At 45.4% G+C, this 25,656-nt stretch overlaps 1 long non-coding RNA gene across 1 annotated transcript in view; it reads left to right on the forward strand.

Annotated features, from left to right (window-relative positions):
- Positions 1–19,931, forward strand: part of LOC105696383 — a 193,913-nt gene extending 173,982 nt beyond the window's left edge. The window contains exons 4-5 of the long non-coding RNA XR_001103715.1: positions 17,975–18,101; positions 18,556–19,931. This is a non-coding gene — a long non-coding RNA (uncharacterized LOC105696383). The remainder of the gene's footprint in view (positions 1–17,974; positions 18,102–18,555) is intronic.
- The last annotated feature ends 5,725 nt before the right edge of the window (positions 19,932–25,656 follow it).

Raw genomic sequence — 25,656 nt, forward strand, 5'->3', positions numbered from 1 at the left:
TGAATTGCTATTTAAAAATTAGGGTTAATTGGCGGCAATTACACCGATCGAAGAAGTCGGTCCCAGGCTCTACCGATCCCGAATTAATTGATCTGACCCAGTGGCCGATGTAGGGGAATTCCGGCAAGGCGATAACAGAATTGCGTGTCCACGGCATTGTTGGTTCTTCCGGACCTTGGTCAATTTCTTCGGGGATGGTCCGGGAGAAAAACTTGTCCGGAACCAGTTCAGCTGTAGGTTCGCGATCGGAATCGATATCCCGGGACCGATCGATCAAGGGCCTCGTTTTTTGCAGTCGGCAATGTCTACGACTCCGAAGCTCTCTCTCGGTGTGAAGGGAAAGGCGGGGGCAAGGTTGCGCGTTTACTCCAAGGGAGAGCGGACAGAAGTGCACCTACTCGTTATCAATTTTCCGGGGAATTATCAGGAGATTGTGCGCAAGGGAAACTGAGAACGACGGGTCCTTGAATGACTTAGATTTTCCGAGCCCACTCCCCGACACCTCGGTTTCCACTTATCGCAATTAGAATATAAACCCAGCAACGCTTACCCGAATTTCCCAACGTACCTCGACGTAACACCTTAGATCCTAAATTCCGAAAGACTAATTGCAGAAGGACGTCTTCAGCGCCCAATTATACCATATGTTCTCTACCACTCGCACAATTACACCCTTCAACCACAATTGTATCAGTCCAGGACAATAACCACCAAGATCCACCTAACAAATCGACCCAACTCCTCCCGCACTCCACCCGAAATTTCCATAGGACCGCACCCTGCAGGGAATTGCAGAAACATGACTGAAATTGAATTGCATAGAGGCAGTCCTCATTTCCAAAGTGCGCTTTCCCGAATTTCCCGACGTACCTCGACGTAACACCTTAGATCCTAAATTCCGAAAGACTAATTGCAGAAGGACGTCTTCAGCGCCCAATAGTACCATTCGTTCTCTACCACTCGCACAATTACACCCTTCAACCACAATTGTATCAGTCCAGGACAATAACCACCAACACTTGACCTACCCTCCAAGATCCACCAAACAAATCGACCCAACTCCACCAGCAATTTCCATAGGACCGCACCCTACAGGGAATTGCAGAAACACGACTGAAATTCAATTGCATAGAGGCAGTCCTCATTTCCAAAGTACCTGTCGCAATTACCAGGACCTAGGAGCCGTAATGTCACCAGGAGAGGAACGAGCCTCCGAGGGCAAGGATCAAGATCGCGGCCATCAATATCGATTGGCAGAGCGGCGCCTCGGCAGAACAATTCCTCCAGGTGTTCCTTTCCCGATGCTTCCCCGGAGGTCCCCTACCAGGTTGCACAGTGGAGTGCAACCCTGATGGCATTTCAAGGGTAATGCGCCGGCGAACGTGAGAATTCCTGGGGCTCGTGTCAGCATCCACCGCCGAGGATCCCATCGAGGTCCTCCTCGGCTCTCCTGTATAAGGACGAGCGAGCGATCGACTCGGCTAGGGAAAGTGAAATAAATAAATAAGCCCCGCGGAATTCGTGCGATGATAATAAAGCGATATCGTCATCTCCACCGAGGCCAGGACTCGGCGAGAGCCCAGGAACGCAGCGGTCACTGGATGCGCCTTCCCTGGACCATTCTAATATCAAGGACTGCGCCGAGGATGGACGAGAGAAGGAGCAGGAGAGCAAATGCAGCCGACCTCTGACCCGGCACGATCAAACCCGGAGGATATCTGACTCATGACGTCCCATCCCGAGTTCTAGGCGCGCGTCGACGCGTGAGGCGCCGAGACGCTGCTCGGGACGTCAACGCGAGCTGCCATTAAATCCACCCAACCGACGGATGACGTCTGAAGGATACCTAGTAGCATAGAATAATTTATAAATGTTTCTTTGTAATCTTTGCTAAGTATCTCGAGCGACAGATTTTTTTTTCAAGATTTCTTGTAGATTTCATTTTCAATATTTCTTGAAAATCTCAATGACATATTTGGTTTCAAGAATTTATATACACATAGAGAATTATTTTTTAACTTATTAACATAATAAAATTACATTTTTTTACTTCGCGACTATTATTGGACACTTCGCTTGGTATCAAAAGACACGAGAGATTTTTCTAATATTTTCGTTCCGCTATTTCATTATGAGAGCAAAACGTGTGACTTTGATTTTAAATATTTTTAATACGTTCATAATGTATTCGGCGGATAATATTTAAAAAATACTCGTTTTAAAATGAAACGAAACGTTTTGTACATCCGGTAGAAAAATATTATGAAAACACACGGAGGTAATATTGTATAAACATTATAGAGATAATATTCTAAAGTAAACGTTTTGCAAATACTTCAAATGTCTGGTAAATATTAACAAAATGTAGGATATTCGTTAAATATATAGAAAATATAGGAGAAATATTTTGTGCTACCAGGGATGTATGGAATTTTAATAAAGACGACCAACCGCGAGATTTCGACCGACTGATGATCGAGCGCTCTTGACAAAACTCCCCGCATAACATCTAGACGTCGATTACCTCCTTCGGCCAGTAATTACAGGCCTGAATTAATTAAACTACCCTCCGTGCACAGAAAATCCCACCCTCCCAACGGGAGGTTTAATCGGCGAAGATCTCGAAGATGTGATTTCGTGCCCGTCAGGACTGAAACCTCAGGAGAGAGGAAAAGTGGCGAGGAAGAGACACCTGGTGATTAGCGATGCCTAGGGATCATGTATCATTAAATGCAACTAATTAACGCATGTTGCACTAAGCCGTGTCGCAAGAGAGGCGCGTCATCGCTCGAATGGGCATAGATGTAGTTACAATTTAAAGAGCGAATCCGCCAGTACGATTAGGTGCCGTGAACTCGGAGTAGGTCTCCATCCACGAACACGGCCGGGATGACAGGTGTAAAAAACTGTCACGAGGAGCCCACGACGTGGAGTCGAGGCGCAATAAGACGGGCGTCATTACTCGAGGATCAAACGCGCCAGCGATTCACGGGATCGTCATTAAACGTCTCTAACACGTCGGGTCTCTTGACACGTGTCAACTCTCGGAGGCTCGCGCAATCATCGGGGCTCTTCTCAAAACCTGATAGAATCTCAGCCCGAGGATCATCCGCGCCGTCGACGGCGAATAAACTCGAATCACCCTAATTGACACCTTATCTGTACAAATTCCCGGATCGCGAGCCCAAGGCGGATTGATCCACCTTTTTCACGGATCCCCGGAACCATCTCCAGGGTGGGATTAATAAAATATCCTTATCTATCCGTGTAGATGAAAGAGGTGTCTGCCTGACTCGTTATCGTTTGGCTCGGACTGAAAGGGAAGGGGTAAAAATGAATCTAGAATGAAGACTATGATGAAATGATTTAGAATGAAGGCTACAATGAAATGATCTAGAATGAAGACTACAGTGAAATGATCTAGAATGAAGACTACAATGAAATGATCTAGAACATGAAGCGAGCCCGATACTCTTCGGCCAGCTCTGAAACTGACCTCGGTCACCGTACGAGTTATTCCCACAGATCTGAAGGAAGGGTACCATCATTCGCGTTAGGAGAATTCAGAGCCTCCCAGAACCTCGGGAACGTTGAAATGACCATTTTCAAGAATTCCTTGAGGTACCAAAATGGAGCCGGTCCAAACCTAGGAGATGAAGCGAGCCCAATACTCTTCGTCGAGCTCTGAAACTGACCTCGGTCACCGTACGAGTTATTCCGACAGATCTGAAGGAAAGGTACCATCATTCGCGTTAGGAGAATTCAGAGCCTCCCAGAACCTCGGGAACGTTGAAATGACCATTTTCAAGATTTCCTTGAGGTACCAAAATGGAGTAAGTCCAAACCTAGGAGATGAATCGAGCCCGATACTCTTCGTCGAGCTCTGAAACTGACCTCGGTCACCATACGAGTTATTCCCACAGATCTGAAGGAAGCGTCGCCTTAAATTACTAAATCAGGTTTACACCTAAGTCTCCGCGTCACCTGGGCCGGTTACTTCCGTGTAATCAAGGTCCTAGGCCTTTCAAAGTTCCAGAGCTCCATCCTAGTCCCTATTCTCCAGCAGAAAGAGCCGATTCCCACCCGGCATTACCCTTTCAGGCGACGCGAGGCCCCTCATTTGATCGGTCAAAATGATCGATCTCTCTTGTTCGGGTCCCGAGGAAGTGGTCAGCGTGAACTGCCTCGGCCAAGAGTTAGAGGGAAGGAGAGAGAGAAAGATCGAATGGAACGGCAGCCGAGGTATTCCCGAGCAGGAAGAGCCTCCCAACAGGTGAATACGAAAGACCGTCTAGAGCCGGGGCTCGTAAAACGAGTGACGGTGCAAAAGAGCGCCAGCCCGGGGACGTGATCGAGCCGATCGAGCCGATCGAGCCGATCCTACGAATGGTTACGCCGTACGGGACATGATTATCGGACTATCGAGTAATAATTGTAATCTTCGCGGGGGATAATGACGACTCGGTGCCAGGACCGAGTGCAAGAGGTGACACCGATGCAACGGCGCTCGGCAACGATCGATCACCCGGTAACGCCGCCATTTTTTTTTTTCATCATTTTCTTTCTTTTTTTTTCCCTCCCCCAGGCATCCCTCACCCCGGCAATCACGCCGACGATGATGACAGTGACGACCGTCCCGCGATGGCCGTCCGCCCGATGAAAGGGGGGAAAATCACGGCGAGGTGCGAGGAAAGTGCGTAATTAACGAGGTGTACCGAGAAACGATCGGTGACTTCAAGGTGCACCTAGAATCAGCCGACGGTGGGAAGGAGGCGATAAGACGCGCGCGTGACCGAGGTCAGGGTTGCGGATAAAAATCCGCTTACACAGTGCAAGTGCAGTTCATATGATAGGTCTTTGGTACGTCTTCTTGCTTCTCTCGTTTATTTACGTATAATTCACAATTTATGTGTTTTATACACTTTCCAGACGGGGAAATCCCGCTTCCGGGTATATACAATTATTCGGAATAATTCCCGTAATCGTGGAGATTTTAAGGTTAAGTGAAACCCCCCTTCAAATCCGTCGATTCGAATACAACACTTTTTTTTAAGGTTATCAGACCAAACTGTCCGAAACTTTGACACGTCACTCCTGATCATCTAAGAATTGTCCTGACACATTGAAAATTTGGATTTTTTGTGTTTCACTTCACCTTAATAAACGGAGACATGACTCCGGAAATTCGAGCTGCTAATGGAATATGAAGATTGCTCGAACATATGCAGGCATTGTTCGATAAGCGGCATCTTTTTTAGTCCCCCGTGAGAGAGTCCTCTCGCGACCCTGAGATATCGATCCTATCGCGGCCGATCCTTGATCGAAGGACATCTCGATCGACCGACTTGGAAGACAATACGATGAGCCCGATTGGAAGTTACACCACGCCGTGGCGTAATTACTCGGTGAAATGACGATCTTTCGAGAGGGGAATGTTTTATCGGGGGAGTCCGCTCTAGGTGTAAAGGGGCGATCGATGGATCCAAGAGGCGGATCCATGATCTAAGTCACTCCGCTCCCTCTAACCTTTTTCCGCTTGCGGAATGCTACCCGGGATCTAACGTCCACGGTCGAGGATAACGCCGAGCGATCGGTGTGATTCATTCCGGGATACCATTAAATTTCATGCCAATGATTTTACCTTACCTCGGAATCGATCATAATGACATCACTGGCTATTGAATGCCACGATTAAGTAAATCGAGGAACGAATTTAGCCCCGCTCTTCGTATCGTTACTCTCATCGAAATCGCACGATATCGTTCCCCTAATGTTCGGCCATGATGACGTCCCTAACCATAGGATGCCATGATTAAACAAGTGATTTTATTTAAATAAAGAACTGAAAAAAAATATATATTTTTCTCAGTCTAATGTTCGGCCATGATGACGTCCCTAACCATAGGATGTCATGATTAAACCAGTGATTTTATTTAAATAAAGAACTGAAAAAAAAAATATATATATTTCTCAGTTTAATGTTCGGCCATGATGACGTCCCTAACCATAGTATGCCATGATTAAACAAGTGATTTTATTTAAATAAAGAATTAAAAAAAATATATATATATTTCTCAGTCTAATGTTCGGCCATGATGACGTCCCTAACCATAGGATGCCATGATTAAACACGTGATTTTATTTAAATAAAAAACTAAAAAAAAAATATATTTCTCAGTCAGGCAGTTTATATCGCCTCTACGTGTTAAAAAACAATTCTCGCGAGGTCTCTTTTCGGGACCCACAGGATGGTCCAGGGTGGATGCTGCGGAAGGATGCGAGACCTCCGAAGGTCCTTCCTTTCCTCCTCTCTTCTGCGCCAAGTTCACCACGGCATTCACTCTATAGGTCACGCCATTCGCGTCATTAACACGCCTCTTGATTTATTACGGGACACGGGAAAGAGAGAGAGGGAGAGGTCGGGACGGGAAGAGAAAAAGAAAACGGGGGAAAAAAAAAGGAGCCGACATCCTGCGGGATTTCGACTGACCGCCCGATAATCCGTGGCTAATAGCCGTGCGCGTGCATTACGGAGCACGGCCGGAGGAATTAAGAGGGATTAAGGGCGTCTCTTCTCGATTTACCGGTAATTGCCCTCGATTTCGCCCTTAAGACCCGCCGCCTGCCGTGATCTTCGAAACCTTTCGCCAGGATGAGCCCTCGTCCCAAAAAGGATACCCCTTATCGGCCGATCGAACTCCATTTCCCCTGAGTATACATCACTCGTTACTTATTAATTACCCCCTTAATGAGACTACTCCCGAAAGTATTATAATATATNAAAAGAAACGCGAAGACCTCGGTACCAGGTACAAGATAAGTGCGTCCGACGTTTGGTCCAATATTGCTCGCACGCCCTGATGAAATTCGCCCAAACGCCAAAAGGGCTTAGCGCTCAAAGGGTTAAGAAGATCCTCTGTATTGTCGATATGCAAATAAAAAGTTGTTGCATAAGCAAAACCCAAAACCACGTGGAGCTGTACCGAAGAAAGTGTGGCATTAAACGACGATCTCAGTATATTCAATTGTGGAGTATCGTTAATGTTCATTGTGACAAGAAACGACGATATCTCTACATAATCCTGGGTATGGAACTGATCAACGAAGTAATCCAGAAATTCGGCAGAGCTAGGTATGATAAGAAATGATATGCAAATATCGACAGAAGAGGCCATCCTGAAATTTAATTCGCCTTATGCTTAAATTTAATAAATAACGCCAAACTTTTTCCCTCCACCGCATCAATGTAAAGCCTGATGTAGCCGGCCTTCTATCCGCAGAAGGAGATGCACTTGCGCAACTGTTATCCGGTTTCCAAGGAACTGGACCTAAGTGTCTAATCGTGTCACCGCGGGTAATCTTGGAATCGCTAGGTCCATTATCAGCCGCGGGATAAATCCGCGGTAATTAATCCCGGTGAGATAGTCGGTGAGATCATTGAAAAGTCAGATTATCGGGGCATTGGGAGATAACCGGTGAGGTCGTTCCAGTGATCTACGCGATTAGAGCCGAGTGGAGAGGCTCAAAGAGATAGGGCAGTCCTCTGGCGGTCCTTCTTCTCGTTCCCCCGCTCATCTGCCGTCCACCTTCTTCTTCTCCTTCTCCTCTTCTTCCTCTTCGTGGTCTCTCTGGTCAGTGTCCCCAGGCGACGCAGATAATGCACCGGCGGTAACCCTCGATCAACGGGTTCTCTCCGGGCGATCTGCCGCCGCGTTTACGCGATAAATTCGCCGATCTAACCTCTCATTCCCGAGGCTCGATAAAGACACGTGGGGTTCGTTAACTCCAGCTGGGAAAGTTGATCGAGTTTTTTCTCTCCCCTTTTTTTAATTATGCTAGAACGCGTCATCGGATAAAGAGCGACTCCTGGTCCCCCAGTCTTGAGGGGGATGCATCGTCTTGATTTTGATTTGACTTTACTCATGTTTCGATCTCGAAAGGCTGGATAAAGACACGTGGGGTTCGTTAATTCCTGCCGGGAAAATTGATCGAGTTTTTTCTCTCCCCTTTTTTTTTTCAGGGGGAAATTATGCTAGAACGCGTCATCGGATAAAAAGCGACTCCTGGTCCCCCAGTCTTGAGGGAGATGCATCATCTTGATTTTGATTCGATGTTACTCATGTTTCGATCTCGAAAGGTTCGAAAAAGACACGTGGGGTTCGTTAACTCCAGCCGGGAAAATTGATCGAGTTTTTTCTCTCCCCTTTTTTTTTCAGGGGGAAATTATGCTAGAACGCGTCATCGGATAAAAAGCGACTCCTGGTCCCCCAGGCTTGAGGGGGATGCATCGTCTTGATTTTGATTTGATGTTACTCATGTTTCGATCTCGAAAGGCTCGATAAAGACACGTGGGGTTCGTTAACTCCAGCCGAGAAAGTTGATCGAGTTTTTTCTCTCCCATTTTTTTTTCAGGGGGAAATTATGCTAAAACGCATCATCGGATAAAGAGCGACTCCTGGTCCCCCAGGCTTGATGGAGATGCATAGGTTAGCGGGAGATGCATCGCCTTGATTTTGATTTGATGTTACTCATGTTTCGTCTTAAAGCTAGACCAGAAGGGTGTAATCAGTTACGGCAACCCCTGCTACTTAGTTCCGATGGAGACGTACGAGGATGATTTACTTTTACCGAGGCGATTAATCTTCCTTGCGCTATGGAGGTTGCGCTAATGAGACATTAGTGACAATGTTCTTGATCGGGAAATTGCTTCCCAGCGACCGACAAGAGACGTTCAGGGCCACGATTGAAATCTCCAGAATCACTATATCCCTTCCGGTGTAAACACCGAATCTACTTTCATGTCTCGACTGATCCATCTCGTCAGAATGTCCGATTTCTCCCGGTAGTTTACATTTTATTTGCACATATTATCGCCGTTACATATATAGTTTACATTTTAATCTAGCAAAACTACCCCATAACGAAGCTCGCGTTCCCTCCGAGATCTGCAATTTTCTAAAGGTGTACAGATTACAATTAAAACCGAGGGTGTGCCCATTTAATCTACACATTTTATTTTATTTACACATTTTATCGCCGTTACATATTATATAGTTTGCATTTTAATCTAGCAAAACTACCCCATAACGAAGCTCGCGTTCCCTCCGAGATCTGCAATTTTCTAAAGGTGTACAGATTACAATTAAAATCGAGGGTGAGCCCATTTAATCTACGCAGAAGAAATGGAAGTATCTGCCATTTTTAAAATGCAAAGGGGGACGTTTACGATTTAATACCGATAATTGAATAGACTCTAATTTTCGTCGGTACATCACCCAATACAATTCGACACTGCTATCACTATAAAAACCAAGGTCGGCATTTAGGAAAATCTTCTTTACCGACGTCGATCAAGTTCCTCGACGTGTTTCACATCACCTTAATAAGAGAAAACCGAGTCCATCGGAAAAGGATCCCTCCTCCACCCGGGAAATCTCCTATCCTGAGAGGAGGTCCTCGCTCTCTCCGGCGATGTCTCTCTTACGAGTCCACGAAGTCCTGGGGAGTCGTTCGCGAGGTCTTACGGCGATCGGCCGATGGAAATAATCCGCCTCGAGATTTTTCCCTCCATCCGCGAAAAGGTCATACCGCGCGTACCGAGTATATACGCGAGTCACAATTTATCGCGCCGAGAACCAATTACAGAGACGAACGACAGGCCCGGGATAATACAACGCGGCGTTTTCTCTTACTGGATTCATCGCGTGTCCTCCTTACGATTAGGTAATCTGTAATACGGTATTATTCCCGGAGGAATTATCCGATACCTCCGACGACTCGATCCGAAACGCCGACGGATGACTACGCCATTCTTCTCTCTGTATCTTTTTTTTTCTAACGACTTGTAGGAATATATTTGTTTCCCTCGATTGAGACTTATGTACGGAGAAGTTCATGTACGGTATCGAAGTAATACATGACGACCTTGTTATTATAATAATTTCGGATTTTTACAATTAACGTCAAGTGAGAGGTAATGAGACTCGCCCCGTCTTATTGGACGATAGAGATCAAACCGGGATGTTCTGTAGACTTTTCATTGACATTGGATAAATTACACGGTTGTTCTTTGTAAGTGATCGTACTTTTTATGTCAGAGATATTACTGCGTAAGAAATGGTAACCGCGAAAAAGCCTCAATTTAAATTACTGTGGATTTACTAAAAGTCTTCTGAGGCTTCGAGACTGTCAGTAGCACCGTGAAGCCGGAAGTTATGAGAGATGAAATTTTGAATTACATTGAAATTTTGTCTAAAATGAATGTGTAAGTGATAGAATTTTTGCCAAGCATTGAAATTTTATACAAAATAATTATTGACTATCGCCTGAAAATTGGGCTATATATTGCACCCATTCCTTGAAAAGACGCGCAGCATCCTTCGCTCGTCGGTCGCAGATATTCCTAAAACGATCCTTGAATGGAGCTAGGCGATGAAATGTTTCCCAAATATCGAAATTCAATCCAAAATAATTCTTGACTATCGCCTAAAAATCGGACAAAAAATTTTCCCTCAAGAAATAGCATTCTACCCATTCCTTGAAAAGACGCGCAGCATCCTCCGCTCGTCGGTCGCAGATATTCCCAAAACGATCCTTAAATGGGGCTAAGCGATGAAATACTTCCCAAATCTCGAAATTCTCTCCAAAATAAATCTGTTATCACTAGCAGAATCGAATAAATCTCGAAATTGAATCCAAAATAATTCTTGACTATCGCCAGAAAATCGGACGAAAAAAATCCCTTCCTCTCAAGAATTAGCATTCCGTCCATTCCTTGAAAAGACGCGCAGCATCCTCCGCTGGTCGGTCGCAAGTATTCCCTCGGCGATCCTTGAGCGGCGCGATTAGCGGCGGCGCTCCGACAAGCCCGCGGACATCCCGGGCGATCCCGCGGCGGATCCGCGGCGGATCCCGCACCGCCGGCGGCGTCCGCCGACGAAAGGGGACCGGCGCATGCGACACATGTGTACCACCGCGGGTAACCGTATGCAAAGCGAGCGATAAAATCAAATCCCGTGTCCGGTTGGTACGTGACTGACAGGCCGGCTTCGTCACCGCGGGACGCGAGATAAAAGGAGCGCATAACAAGGTGCCTGGCGAAACGACTCGGTGCATACACGCGTACCGAGGCATACTCGGGGCATACCCGCGCTTAGACGCAGGGCGTACGTACGTGCACGGCGCGCGACACGCCGCGGCCGTGCACCTGCACGTAATGCCTCTCCCTCTCTTTCCCTCCATCGCTGCACCGCGAAGGAGAGAAAGAGAATCCTTTGATGACTCCTGATCCCTTTGCCGGCCGAGCGGTATATGGGGCCGTGCGAATCGGATCCCATCGAACCAGGGATCATCCGGACCTACGTCTGGAATCTCTTCCGCGAGGTTCTTCCTTCGGGAAGAAAGTGCAGCATCGCGGTTCACGATTTTCCGCGATTTTACCGGTATTGCGATCATTTTCGCGTCATTTTCTGACCGCGATGCGTCGTTTATCTCAATGGACTACTTTTAGCACCACCCCCATGACGGAATTTTTTTTTTTTCTTGACGAGTCTTTTCGGTATCCATTATCGACCCGGACGTCCCATCACCTTCTTGAATTAATTTTTTTTATCATACAACGACGAAGGGGAGGGTACGGACGTACACGGCGTTGTTGCAACCTCGTGCGTCGTCCGCGCGTATCGCGATCCCTGGTGCAGCGTTCTCAACGTCAAGGAAGACACCTGATTCCTTCCCGGCGAGCTCCTCCCCGAGAAACCCGGTATATGGACCGTGCGAATAAGATCCCATCAAGCTCGAGGAGCTTCCTGCGGAGTTCTCTTCGGTAGTCCTCAGACCCTAAGGTCGTCTCTGGGAGCGGAGATAAAACCGCGAAAAGCGAGTCCCTCCATCAATGGACAAAAAGTCCCTCACATTAAGGGAAAAGTGCCATCCGAAGAGTCAATCGTTCATGGACCTCTTCCCCGAACCCAATGTACATTTATCTAATAATTTACAATTAACTTGAATAATTATATCGGCAACTTATATCCCGACGTACACTGGGAGACATCAATGCCCTTCCATCCTGCACAGGCGATGCCGTATCCGCAGGGGAGGCTTTCATGTCCGCCATTGGACAATGCCGCCTTTCCGTAGCGTCGACAAATTATTTCACCAAGCCAAGTCGTTCATGGAACTCTTCCCCGAATCGAAAGTACACTTATCTAATAATTTACAATTAACTTGAATAATTATATCGGCAACTTATATCCCGACGTACGCTGGGAGACATCAATGCCCTCCCATCCTGCACAGGCGATGCCGTATCCGCAGGGAAGGCTTTCATGTCCGCCATTGGACAATGCCGCCTTTCTAATAATTTACAATTAACTTGAATAATTATATCGGCAACTTATATCCTGACGTACGCTGGGAGACATCAATGCCCGCCCATCCTGCACAGGCGATGCCGTATCCGCAGGGGAGGCTTTCATGTCCGCCATTGGACAATGCCGCTTTTCCGTAGGGTCGACAAATTATTTCACCAAGCCGGCTAAATAATTCCCCTAGTCGATAAATAACCCGGCCGATTCCATTAATTAATTCCCCGTCAGCCAGCTCCAGATTGCGGGGCTGCTATCAGTATGTTAGAGGCTTTTTTCCATGTACCCGTGTACTCTACGCTTATGCGCGGGACGCATTTATGTGGCCTACGTGCAAGATACGCGACATTCCGCACCCCGTGCATACGCACGCGCGTGCATCCCACCGATGCACACGCATGTACGCGGGCAAAAAGGAAGATCGCTCGTATCTAATGCAATGCTTCTCTAGGTATCCTAGGTATCCTGACTCGGCCTCGTTAATGACTTTTATCCACTCCTCTTTATTTTAATCTTCACCTTATCAGGTAGATAGGAAAACTTCATCTGACGTTTCGGGACTTTAAGGTGATCCATCGTTCATGGATCTTTTCTCTTTACCGAGTGCGCGGAATTGTTTAAATTATCACAGTCCCTGAATAAAAGCCCTGACACCGGTGGGCTTCAATTGATCATTATGAAATTCTGTATAAACTCTTCTAATTTTGTATAAAAATGAAATTCTATGGGTATCTGACGTTTGGGGACTTTTAAGTGACGCGAAAGTGATCTATCGTTGATGGATCATTTCTCTGTACCGAGTGCGCGTAATCGTTTAAATTATCACAGTCCCTGATAAAGGCCCTGACACCGGTGGACTTTAATTGATCTTTAAGAAATTCTGTATAAACTCTTCTAATTTTCTATAAAAATGAATTTCTATGGGCATCGCGACCTTCCGATCCTCCGATCGACGTCAGATCCAGGTAAATCTACAAGTCAGAAATCCTCGTAAAGATCTCCCGAGGAATTTCAAAATCGAGGGAGACCGAGATACGCGGGATGGCTCTTGGAATGCACCGCGCACCAAGTTGGGTAATGTACTCGAATTACTCGAAGGAGGGCACGAGAAAGCGCGGGGAGAGGAGGAACGAATGCGTAAAAATAGCAATGAAAGCGAATCGAAGAGAGTTCAAGAGCGAAGGCCTCTTACGGAGCGAGGGAGGGAACGAAAAGGAGAGAGAGACAATAGGTCGAATGTAAATGAGAGAACGTGAGTCTCATTCCCGATCGGCTGGCCTTCGTATGAGACTTCGATTCTCTACGAATTGTCTTGATTTCGTGGGAATTTTATTTTCGATCCTTGTTATTTCATTTCTTTCGTGCCGACCCAAGGCTGCCTAGTTAAGGCGTTTTTTCTTTTATAAATCAAATAAGAGAACGAACGGGGAATTCCTCTTCCCGACGAAGTTGTCTCTACTCCTGCCAGCCGAAGTCGCAATTATTTCACCGAATTTCCGAACGAGAATCTTTCCTTTCTCTGAATATATATGTAAATTTCCAAATAAATATCCTTTCTTATTCACGGCTCATGTGGTAACATTTAACAATATTTTTTCCCGCTCTACATACGGGAGCCTACCGATTAAAAAATTCCGGGATTAAACAACTAATTCTAGACTTCTCGATAAAAATTTCCATTACATGTAATGATGCCAGTAACCATGAGATTAAATAAAAAAAAATCTAAAAAGACAATCTATCCCATATACTTGGCGTCGCGCACATTTAAATAACATTAAACGTGAGCTTTTCGAACAAAAAGAAAGACTCGTCCCCCTGTCACGGTTATCAATTACAGCATAAGATAAAAATTCGCATTACATGTAATGATGCCCGTAACCATGAGACTAAATAAAAAAAATCTAAAAAGACACTATATCCCATATACTTGGCATCGCGCACATTTAAATAACATTAAACGTGAGCTTTTCCAACAAAAAGGAAGACTCGTCCCCGTGTCACGGTTATCAATTACAACATCCAGTGCGGGACGAATCGAAAAGAAAAAAGAAAAGGAAAATACTCGTCCAATCAGCAACTTTATAAAACTCTGTATTAATCCAGCGCTAATGAACCCCAGCTCCAGATAAGCCTCTCGTCGTAAAGAAACTCCCGGCCCCCCCGCGAACATAAAAAAAAAAGAAAAAAAGCCAGGAAAACCCGGGGGCGCCGCGAAGTCGGCCTTCCGAAATTTCGCGACTTTTGTCGCGACAATCGCCGGAGGAGGCGAGTTTTGTCGCGACACTTCGACTCGATCGACCGGTTCGCGTGTGTTTTCTGCGTCGAGGCTCGAGCCGGGCCGGTGCAATTATTAAATTTTCGATTACTTTAGGTAAGACGGGTTCGGGCCGCCCCCTCGGGATGCTTCATCCCCCCCTAGGGGGAAGAGGAGGCCGATCTCGAAATCGACGCTCATTTTTCCCGCCGACCGGCAATTATAAACCTCCGAGAGAGTCTGCTCTCGCTTTTGGGGCCTCTCTCCCCGTGATCGCTTTTTATCTCTCCTCGGATCTACAGGGATACGTAGGCGCGTGTACGCGGGTCTTACGCGCGGCGGGCAGCTCGCGCGTATGTACGCATTACGCGCGCCACTTATCGCGCGCGTCCGCACCGAGGGGAGTACGGGCCCGACATGTCCGCATCGAGAGAAACTGGACCACGGGTAGCAGGATCATCTTCACTTGTCGAACGAACCATTAATTCCCCTACCGAGCTGGATTCGGTATAAACTCGATGCTTTTAATTGGCCCAATTAAGGTGAAGTGAAACCCCACGTCAAATAGAATAATTTCTAAATATTTCTTTGTAATCTTTGCTAAATATCTCGAGCGATGGATTTTTTTTAAGATTTCTTGTAGATTTAATTCCAAGATATTTGAAATATTTCTCGAGTACGCATTACACGCGACATTTACAGTGCGCGTAATGCCCGCTCGTGTCCGCACAGAGGGGAGTACGGGCCCGACATGTCCGCATCGAGAGAAACTGGACCACGGGTAGCAGGATCATCTTCACTTGCCGAACGAACCATTAATTCCCCTACCGAGCTGGATTCGGTATAAACTCGATGCTTCTAATTAGCCCAATTAAGGCGAAGTGAAACCCCCCGTCAAATCTGTCAATGCGAATACTACACCTTTTTCTTTTTTAAGGGTACCCTAGTTGCATAGAATAATTTCTAAATATTTCTTTGTAATCTTTGGTAAATATCTCGAGCATCGAGAGAAACTGGACCACGGGTACCAGGATCATCTTCACTTGCCGAAAGAACCATTAATTCCCCTACCGAGCTGGATTCGGTATAAACTCGATGCTTCTAATTAGCCCAATTAAGGTGAAGTGAAACCCCCCGTCAAATTAGTCAATTCGAATACAACACCTTTTGACGACGTTGACAATTGAAATGGAGTAAGAGTAACACAAATGGAAAGTAATCACGCCCAAGTCGACCAGTACCGAGCGCATTTCGCGAAAGGATAAGAGACAATTAAGAATAATTAATGGCATCAATTCCCTTCGATTTAGATGCTTCGACTGTAACCCCATGCGTAGATAACTTTACAATTAAACGAAGTAATTAGGGAAAGGTCGGGAAGGAGGTCTTGAGAAATTTCAGTGACGATCTCGGGAGCATGTCGGTTGTTACTTCGTGCCGTATGGGGCTTATCGCGTACGTGAATATTTATCAGCAGGTGTGGGGGCGCGACGAGATGTATAAATGGAATAAAAAATGAGAGATAAAGAAAACGGGAGCAGGTTCCGTGAGGCTGTACGGGGGAAACTGGACCACGTGTAGCCGGATCATCTTCCGTTGCGAAACCAACTGAAGAACCGGCTCTCGGTGAGTTTCGGCCACGGGAATTGGTAAAAAGAAACGGAGCAGTCGGCCCATGTACACGTGTACTTTAAAACCTGGCAATATGTACCGCGTCCTTGTCGCTCCCCTATTTACCTCGCTAGCACCTCCAGGAACGAATCAATTATTTCGGTAATTAAGGACACGGCGTCACGCGAAGGAGGGATACTCTCCGGCACCTTTTGCGTCACCGATGGTCGGAATCCTCGGAATCCGGGGCAAAGTCGACCCCGAGGATATGATTAATAGTATTTGTTAAGCACGGCACATTCATTATGAATTTTAATGCAACTCTTAAAGTCCAATGTATATCAACGAGCCCGATGGAACGCTTTCGTTGTGCCTCGTGAATAATAAGCCGGACCTATTACCAGATCGGGTAATGTAATGCGATTTTAAATTAATCAACCACGCTGATCGACTCACCTGGTTGGATAATTTTTCAATCATTATCACGGACACTCTACGGAATGTGGAAATAAAAATATACGCTTCACGAGCCCTACTATCATCTGCAAAATGGAGGAAGGATCTCAGGATGACTCCGAAATTGCAAAGTATGGGTGGTCGGCAATTTGATATTTGTACAAATCTATCTAAAGATATATCTAGAATCAATCCGTGGATTATTATGTCCGAATAAAGTTTATCTCCCACTATTAACATTGTTCTGCAATTTGTTCCCACCTAGTCCTTATTATGTACTATCTTCTGCAAAATGGAGGAAGGATCTCAGGATGACTCCGAAATGCAAAGTACGGATGGTCGGCACTTTGACGTTTGTACAAATCTACCTAAAGCTACACTTTGAATTAATCCGTGGACTATTCCCTCCGAATAAAATTGATCTACCACTTTTAACATTGTTCTGCAATCAGTCTCCACCTAATCCTTACTATGTACCATCTTCTACAAAATGAAGACAGGATCTCAGGACGACTCCGAAATGCAAAGTAGAAGTGGTCGGCGATTATCCTCGTACCTCCACCTACCCCTCAAGGAACTTCCCTAGTTAATTTTCTCCTGGACTTTGTCTCCACCTGGAAGTCCCTATCTATCCCCTACAAAATGAAATAACGATCCCAGGACGAATCCCAAATGCAAGGTACAGGTGATAGTCGATTACCCTCCTGCCCTAATCGACACCTGAATGAACATCCCTTTTAATTTTCTCCTGGAGTCTCCACCTAGTCCTTACCATCTACTACCCTCTACAAAATGAAATATCGATCTCAGGACGAATCCCAAATGCAAGGTACCGGTGATGGTCGATAACCCTCGCCCCTTTATCGACACCTTCGGAAGCGGGATATCACTCCGCGTCGCCCACTCTGGATCGGCGTCGCGGCGGTCCGATCTCGTGTTTGCCGAGCCATTAGAAGCTTCGTTACCGTGTCATTGCCGCGATATCTCCGACCGGGTGTACCGGGCGGCGGGGCCCGGCGCACAATTATGCATCCCAGAAGACAGAACATTAATTTATGGTTGAAATAAGGACCCGTGCGAGCGCGTGTCGGCGCGTCCGTTGGCGCGGACGAGCGTGGGCGCCGTGAGTGCCTCGCTTAAAACATTTCTCTGGTTCACCTCGTGCGTCCACCTCGACGCGGGGCATGTTCGTTATTTGTACCCACGTAAGAGGATTCACCTCGTGCCGCGATGCAGGCGATTAATAACCGAGGTGTTTCGAATAAATTAAAGCATTTATCCCTAGGGACCGGGGCAGCGCCGGGGTCAGCCCCCAGGACGGATTCCGAGAGGCGGGGACACGAGGCGACGCCGACGTCGGCGTCGACGGGGTGCTATTTCCCTATGGGGCTACGGCAAACCATCCTGAGAGGGTGAGTTTCGATTTTATTCTCATAATTAGGGGAAGTAAGACGAGCACTGTTTGGGTACATTTGCAGGATCGTAGAGGTTGGGCGCAATTTATGATAACAGTGATAAGGAGTATGAAGCCCGAGGTTTTTTCTTATTTAATCATGTTTTGCATTATTTTCTGACTCTACTTTTGGGTGGGAAAAAGATCGGATGAGGGGACGTAAGACGAGCACTGTTTGCGTATGTGCATTTGCAGGATCGTCGAGGTTGGGCGCAATTTGATAACAGTGATAAGGAGTATGAAGCCCGAGGTTTTTTCTTATTTAATCATGTTTTGCATAATTTTCTGACGCTACTTTCGGATGGAAAAAGATCGGCATAGGTGAATCTTCGACCGGAGTAAATTTAAGATGGGGTGGTTTAATATTCATCTTTATGTCTTTATAGAATTTTATTTTTTGTTTTTTTTCTTAGGTTTACTTTTCATAACTCATCGAAGTAGTGTTGGGAGGACATCTCGTGAAATTCGAAATTCCGCCAAGATCAAGGATTTCCATTTTGGGAACTTCTCCGAAAGCGAAAAGCTTCTGGCGCGATCTTGAAGAATCGGCTAAAGAGGAAGATAAGAGGGAGTGGATTAAAAAAAAAAATACATCGAACGGCTCTTTATTTACCTTTCGGTGATAGAGATAAATAGAGTGCCACAACAGGAATACCACGTCGTTTCGCGTGGTGAAAACGAGCCGAATGGAGCAGATCGTTGCTGCTTGATGACGGCAGACCCGTCGAACGGCTATGTAGATGAGTACTAAACGAAGTACTGAACTTTGGTACTAAAGATGTACTAAAAGTGGGTGCTTCTTGGTTTAGTCGCGACGACTCGGAGAAGGAACGGCAATCGGTAATTAATAACGTGTGTTTATAATTGTAATAAAATCCCCAAGGCATATAGGGACGACTGGCATTACCGCACTTGGGCAAGTTTTTCGTTGAAATATTTACACGCAAATCAAGCAAACTACTACGATATTTACATCCCCATTTAATTTAAATAACGTTAATGAAAAATATTTAGCCATTATCATCCCCCTTCCCTATCCACCTCATTTAATGAACGCACTCTTCCAGAGTTTCTATTTTAAAATTCAATACTTTTATTATCAATATGAATGCAGGGATCTTTAAAAATTCCAGGTGATTTATTATTGTCGTTTAAATAGCAAAATTATAAGGAACATATTTAGGCCCAAATGCGAAGGAAAAAAAAAAGAGCAAAACTGGGTTCCAATTTCGCAACTAAGAGCACTTGTACTGTGGGAGAGCCGTCCATTGGTATTCGGAGCGCCTCGACTCGCGGAACCTTCAAATGCAAATTTCTCGAGCCGCTAATTAGATCTTCGGCATTACTTCGGATTAACCTTTCCTCGTGTAGGTCTAGCCTTTACATACCAGAATTTCTTAGCATCTCGGCAAACTATGCCCCTCCATACCTCGGGCTAGAGCGTGCATCTCGAAAGCGCCTTAAAACCCGAGTACTCACTCCTGGCCTCGGTACTCTCGGGTACTGTATCTCGTAAATCGTACCATCCGGATTTAATCGCGAAAACGGTGGACTAAGAGATTGCACTCATTACCCTGCGTTAAAGTGATAGACGTTACCGGTCTTCTCTCTCTCTCTCTCCTTTCCTACTTACACGCCACAAATCACCGAGAACCTTAAGATCCCATTTACTCCTTCCCCAATTTGATTTCGATCAATTTCGCACTATTTACAGAATGTACTTTCTTCCCAGGTATTTTACGCATGATCGATTGTCGATGTTAACGCATTCGCGACCGCTGACGTGAATTCACGTCATTTCAAGTTCTATTTCCTGTTTGCCGCTGACGTGAATCACGTCCATGACGATTACACGATACAAGTTAGCGGCAACCAGTTCGAGAATTTCATTATTTTCGACGGTACTCAGAGTATTTGAAACGGAAAAAGTTTGCCGGTCGCGAATGTGTTAAACACTATTTCTACCACGATTTTCTATATACCTATTTCGACCAAAAGGTTTCGATGAGCTGGAGGAAAATGATACCGCCAAATAAATTTAACAATTATTATACGAAAACTCAAAGCATTAATTGAGAAAAAATTATTAAACTTTGAAAATAATTTCAAGTTAAAATTTTAGAAGGGGCCTCTTGACACCTTTGGTAGAAATAGTGTTAACACCGGTTAGAAACAATGAAATTGTTCCTAGAGTAAAGAAATATATCTAAAGAGGTCCCAGAGGAGGAAAAGTTCCCGGGCGTAATAACAAGGATTGCGGCAAAGGATCCTAGGGTGATTAACGAATTATGTATATACCATGCATAAGGCATATTTACATACATAAATATACATCCTGTAACATGCAGAGCTGACATCTGAACCGCCTATCTCGCTCGGATCCGACGCAGCATCCCGCGATCCTGTTCCCACTCTTGAAGGTTAGGGACGGATCCGATCAATATTCCGCGATGGTAATTAGAAGGTCTCGTTACCGTTCCTCTCTCTCTTCGGTAGACGTCACTTTCCCGCGAGTCGTGATAACGGTACGTTATCACGACTCGCGGGAAAGAGAACACTCAAGAAATGGATCTCAGGGTCCGTAATCATATGCAAATCGATGGAACTCACCGAAAGACAATCACATCAACCCCGACCGTCTCTTATCACCGAATCCCATTATCACAGTATTCGCCCCCTGCGGACTCGATTTACGCGTAACTAAAAATCCGCCAGTACAAAAGGGAAATAAAAAACATTGGTAATAAAAGCTACCCTAGTAGCACAAAATATTTCTCCTATATTTTCTATATATTTAACGAGTATCGTACATTTTGTAAATATCTACCAATTTGAAATATTTGCAAAACGTTTACTTTAGAATATTATCTCTATAATGTTTATATAATATTACCTCCGTGTGTTTTCATAATATTTCTCTACCGGATGTACAAAACGTTTCGTTTCACTTTAATACGAGTATTTTTTAAATATTATCCGCCGAATACATTATGAACGTATTAAAAATATTTAAAATCAAAGTCACACGTTTTCCTCTCATAATGAAAAAGCGAAACGAAAATATTAGAAAAATCTCTCGTGTCTTTTGATACCAAGCGAAGTGTCCAATAATAGTCGCGAAGTAAAAAATGTAATTTTATTATGTTAATAAGTTAAAAAATATTTCTCTATGTGTATACAAATTCTTGAAACTAAATGTGTCATTGAGATTTTCAAGAAATATTTCAAATATCTTCGAAATGAAATCCACAAGAAATCTTAAAAAATTCGTCGCTCGAGATATTCAGCAAAGATTACAAAGAAATATTTATAAATTATTCCACGCTACTAGGGTAGTACATATAAGCTTGAGAAATGAATCATCAGGGCGTTAATTCCGGTTTAATTAACCACGTTAAAGGGAGCACTTGTCGGGTGATATCAAAGGCAAACTCAAAGTTGGAAATCGTTTTCGCGGATTTCCGAGTGAACAGCTGATCCAGGGGATGATCCTAACCTCGAAGTCGCGGGTTCATCCCCGGCTTAACCTTGAGGATGATTAGAAAGCAAAAGGTCCCGGAGATGGGATCTTCGTTCGTTTGCCCGCCGGATCACGACTCGTCCTCGCTCCTGCAACCTGTGCAACCTGTGCAACCTGCGCGATCCTTTCGGCGATACAGGTGCAGCCCGAGAGCCGGCGCTCGGTGAATCGGCTGCCGATTCCGGAGGGATCCAACGGCAGAATCATTCGGGATAATTGACGGGGGACGCGCCGGACGAATTAAGCTCTCGAGATCTACCGAGCGACCCATTCTCCTGCCAAGATCCCGTCCCGGGCTTATCGGCCCCGATCGGCCCTTCCTTTCTTAACAGCGAGAGCTTTTCACTCCCCGTGGACGGCCCTGATTGGGAGTCGAGTGATATGCCGAGAGGTGAGACGGATCGCCGATCGAACTCGATCGCTCCGGTTCGATCTTAGATTTATACGGAATTTTAGTTTCTGCACTTTATTAGCAATTTAATTGCAGATATGATGGTCTTGATTGGGGGTCGAGTGATATGCCGAGAGGTAAGACGGATCGCCGATCGAACTCGATCGCTCCGGTTCGATCTTAGCTTTATACAGAATTTTCCTTCGTTTTATCGGAATTTTTATTTCTGCATTTTATTAGCAATTTAATTGCAAATATGATGGCCCTAATTGAGAATCGAGTGATAGGCCGAGAGGTGAGATCGAACTCGATCGCTCCAGTTCGATCTTAGCTTTATACAGAATTTTCTTTCATTTCATCGTGTTTTTTATTTCTGCATTTTATTAGCAATTTAATTGCAAAGTGATGGCCTAGATTGGGGTCGAGTGATAGGCCAAAAGGTGAAATCATACTCGGGCGCTCCAGTTCGATCTTAGCTTTATACAGAATGTTTTTTCGTTTCATCGTGATTTTAATTTCTGCATTTTATTAGCAATTTAATTGCAAATACGATGACTGATTAGGGGTCGAGTGACACGCCGAGAGGTGAGACGGATCGTCGATCGAACACGATCGCTTCGATTTAATGATATTTTCATAACAGAACTCTTAATAATTTTATCATGATTTTTGTATCTTTACCTTATCATTATATTCATTTCTGCATTTTATGAAAAATTTAATTTCAAATACAGTGCATGAGTGTGATGAACGAATGAATTTTATGAGTGATAAGATGATTTATGGCGAATCCATGATAAATATAAATTAAAATACCTAGCAAATGAATACGATAGGAACATAATGAACGCCGGTAAATGACGAAGATGATGAACGAATAAATGTGTTGAAAAAGAACGGGCGAGCATTGAAATATTATGAACGATGCTCTGGGATGAATTTAAAACACGGCGAAACTAGGGCAAATAAATGATGACATGTATTGACACTTGCGGTAACTCGTTAAATGCACTTCGGTGCTAATTAATTCTTTCGATAATTCCGGGGGGAAGGGGGGACTGAACGTATTTGCACAAATCTTGTATTACACGGAGCGACGCCGATTAAATGTGTCGGATCACGTTACTCTTGTAATCTGCATTTGCTTAATCTTCAATGACTGTTGCGCGTTCTGGGATCACGATCGGTCGGTATCACCGGAGCAATCTGATACTTAAAAGTCACACTACTAAAGGTCGGATTCCACTAGCGGGTAACGCTAACTCTAAACCGCTTATTGGCATAATCCAATATTGATTCCTTTTGAACTATTTCAGCGTATATATCGCAGCCGAAGCAACGTCGAACGCATTGCACCACGTAATCCCGCCCAGAAGGCGAACAAATTGTTAATAGACAATAACAACTCTCTGGACATCGAATGATCGGCCTATAAATCCCCTAAGATCCCACAAAAAGATTTCTTGGAGATACGGCATCGCCTGTGCAGGTTGGGAGGGCATCGATGTCTCCCAGTGTATAACCCTGCCGTATCATTTCTTGACAAAAGCGGTTAGGTAACGCAATTACGGCCCATAAATCCCCTAAGATCCCACAAAAAGATTTCTAGGATCAAACGCCAATGATTTGGCAGGTAGGTAACGCGTAATTATGAAAACACGTGTCTTTCATTCGGCATTTTGGAGCTAAGGGAGTATCTCTTTGATTTTCTCTAAAATTCCATTTTTTTTTAAACCACTCCGAGAAATAATTTCGTCGAGAGTAAGATATGTTCTTCTGTCCTGGGGAGTATGTACACGTTTATCTAGGCATGTACGGTGGCGGACATGAATGCCTCCCCTGCAGATACGGCATCGCCTGTGCAGGATGGGAGGGCATTGATGTCTCCCAGTGTACATTGGCGGGCATGAATGCCTCCCCTGCAGATACGGCATCGCCTGTGCAGGTTGGGAGGGCATCGATGTCTCCCAATGTATAACCCTGCCGTATCATTTCTTGACAAAAGCGGTTAGGTAACGCAATTAAACATCTTCGAGCTAGCGAGGCCACGTGGGACGTGTATAATTCACCGTCTAGGAGAGAGACTTCCGCGGTAGCGAGGATCTAAGGAGGGATCTCGGGCAGTATCGATCTCGACCAAGGGATCCAGGAGAGCCGAGCGAAGAAATCCACCTGTCGACACCGAGTCCCCTTATCCCGGCCTCGAATCGACACGTTCGATTCAATGAAGCCCGCTCCGTAACTGACGTAATCCCGAGCCCGTCGCGCCTCGTGACTGCCGGGCTCATGACTAAAAAAACGCCTCCCACCCGCGGTTACGATCACCACCCCCCGGAACCTCCCCATGGGGCATCGACACCTGTAATTAATTGCGACTGGACGATCCCTGAGCATAATGGGAGGCTCGCAATCAGGTTACCCTCTTCACCTACAATGTCGCGTGAGAGACGTGGTATATCAATCGAGACAAACGTGAACAAAACGTGATATGTCAATCAGGCCAAATGTAAACGATACGTATGAGAGACGTGAAATGGCCCGATGTATGACCGACATTTTTCTAGTTTATGGCACGAGCTATGGGAATTTAAAGATTTCCCCCTGCAGATACGGCATCGCCTGTGCAGGATGGGAGGGCATTGATGTCTCCCAGGGTACATATCAATTAGATACCGTGGTATAGACATTAAAAAGTCAATCTCAACGGCTGTAAAATCCCTACAAACACCGTAATTTCGTAATCCCTAGTTCGTAATATCTAATAAATCCTTATTGAGAAGGAGGTGAAGGTAGATTTCTGATATTCTCATCCGAAGGGTTAATTGAAACTATTCTCTCAACGTTGCAGATATCACTCTATAAAATCAGACAAGGTGTATCATACTTATTCGTGTTCCCATAATTGTCCCCTTCCTTCTTATAAGGATACATGTACAATGGCGGACACGAATGCCTCCCCTACAGATACGGCATCGCCTGTGCAGGATGGGAGGGCATTGATGTCTCCCAGTATACATATCAATTAGATACCGTGGTATAGACATTAAAAAGTCAATCTCAACGGCTGTAAAATCCCTACAAACACCGTAATTTCGTAATATCTAATAAATCCTTATTGAGAAGGAGGTGGAGGTAGATATTCTGATATTCTCATCCGAAGGGCCAATCCTTTGTCGACGAGGGCGTCGCTTCCGAGCGCGGGGTCGGCGCGGGGCACCGCCGTCTCGTGTCGAGATATCCCACGGCATCGGAAGATTACAGGGTTAGTAATTAATATATTGAGCAGTAATTAATATATTGGCCCGGGACCGGGACGCACCGTGTTATTACCGGCTCGGGCTTTCTTTTTTGCGGCGACAGATTCGGCCGGCGAGGCCCCACGTGCATTCCTCCACCTCTGAGGACCTTGCCCCGAGCGCGCTCGATTTATCGGTGATAATTCCCACCCCGATATCTCGAATTCGCCCCGGGTTTCGTAAACGGTCCGGAGATTACAGCACGTCGTGCCGATCGGTACACCAATCGAGTACCTACCGATCGGCGTTGCGCCGACGAATTACGACTTATCCCCCCCAGCTACGCGTGGCGTCTCCGTCAAGTGGC

The sequence above is a fragment of the Orussus abietinus genome, unplaced genomic scaffold, assembly GCF_000612105.2.
Source record: "Orussus abietinus isolate OABI.00-Male unplaced genomic scaffold, Oabi_2.0 scaffold15, whole genome shotgun sequence".
Classification (NCBI taxonomy): domain Eukaryota; kingdom Metazoa; phylum Arthropoda; class Insecta; order Hymenoptera; family Orussidae; genus Orussus; species Orussus abietinus.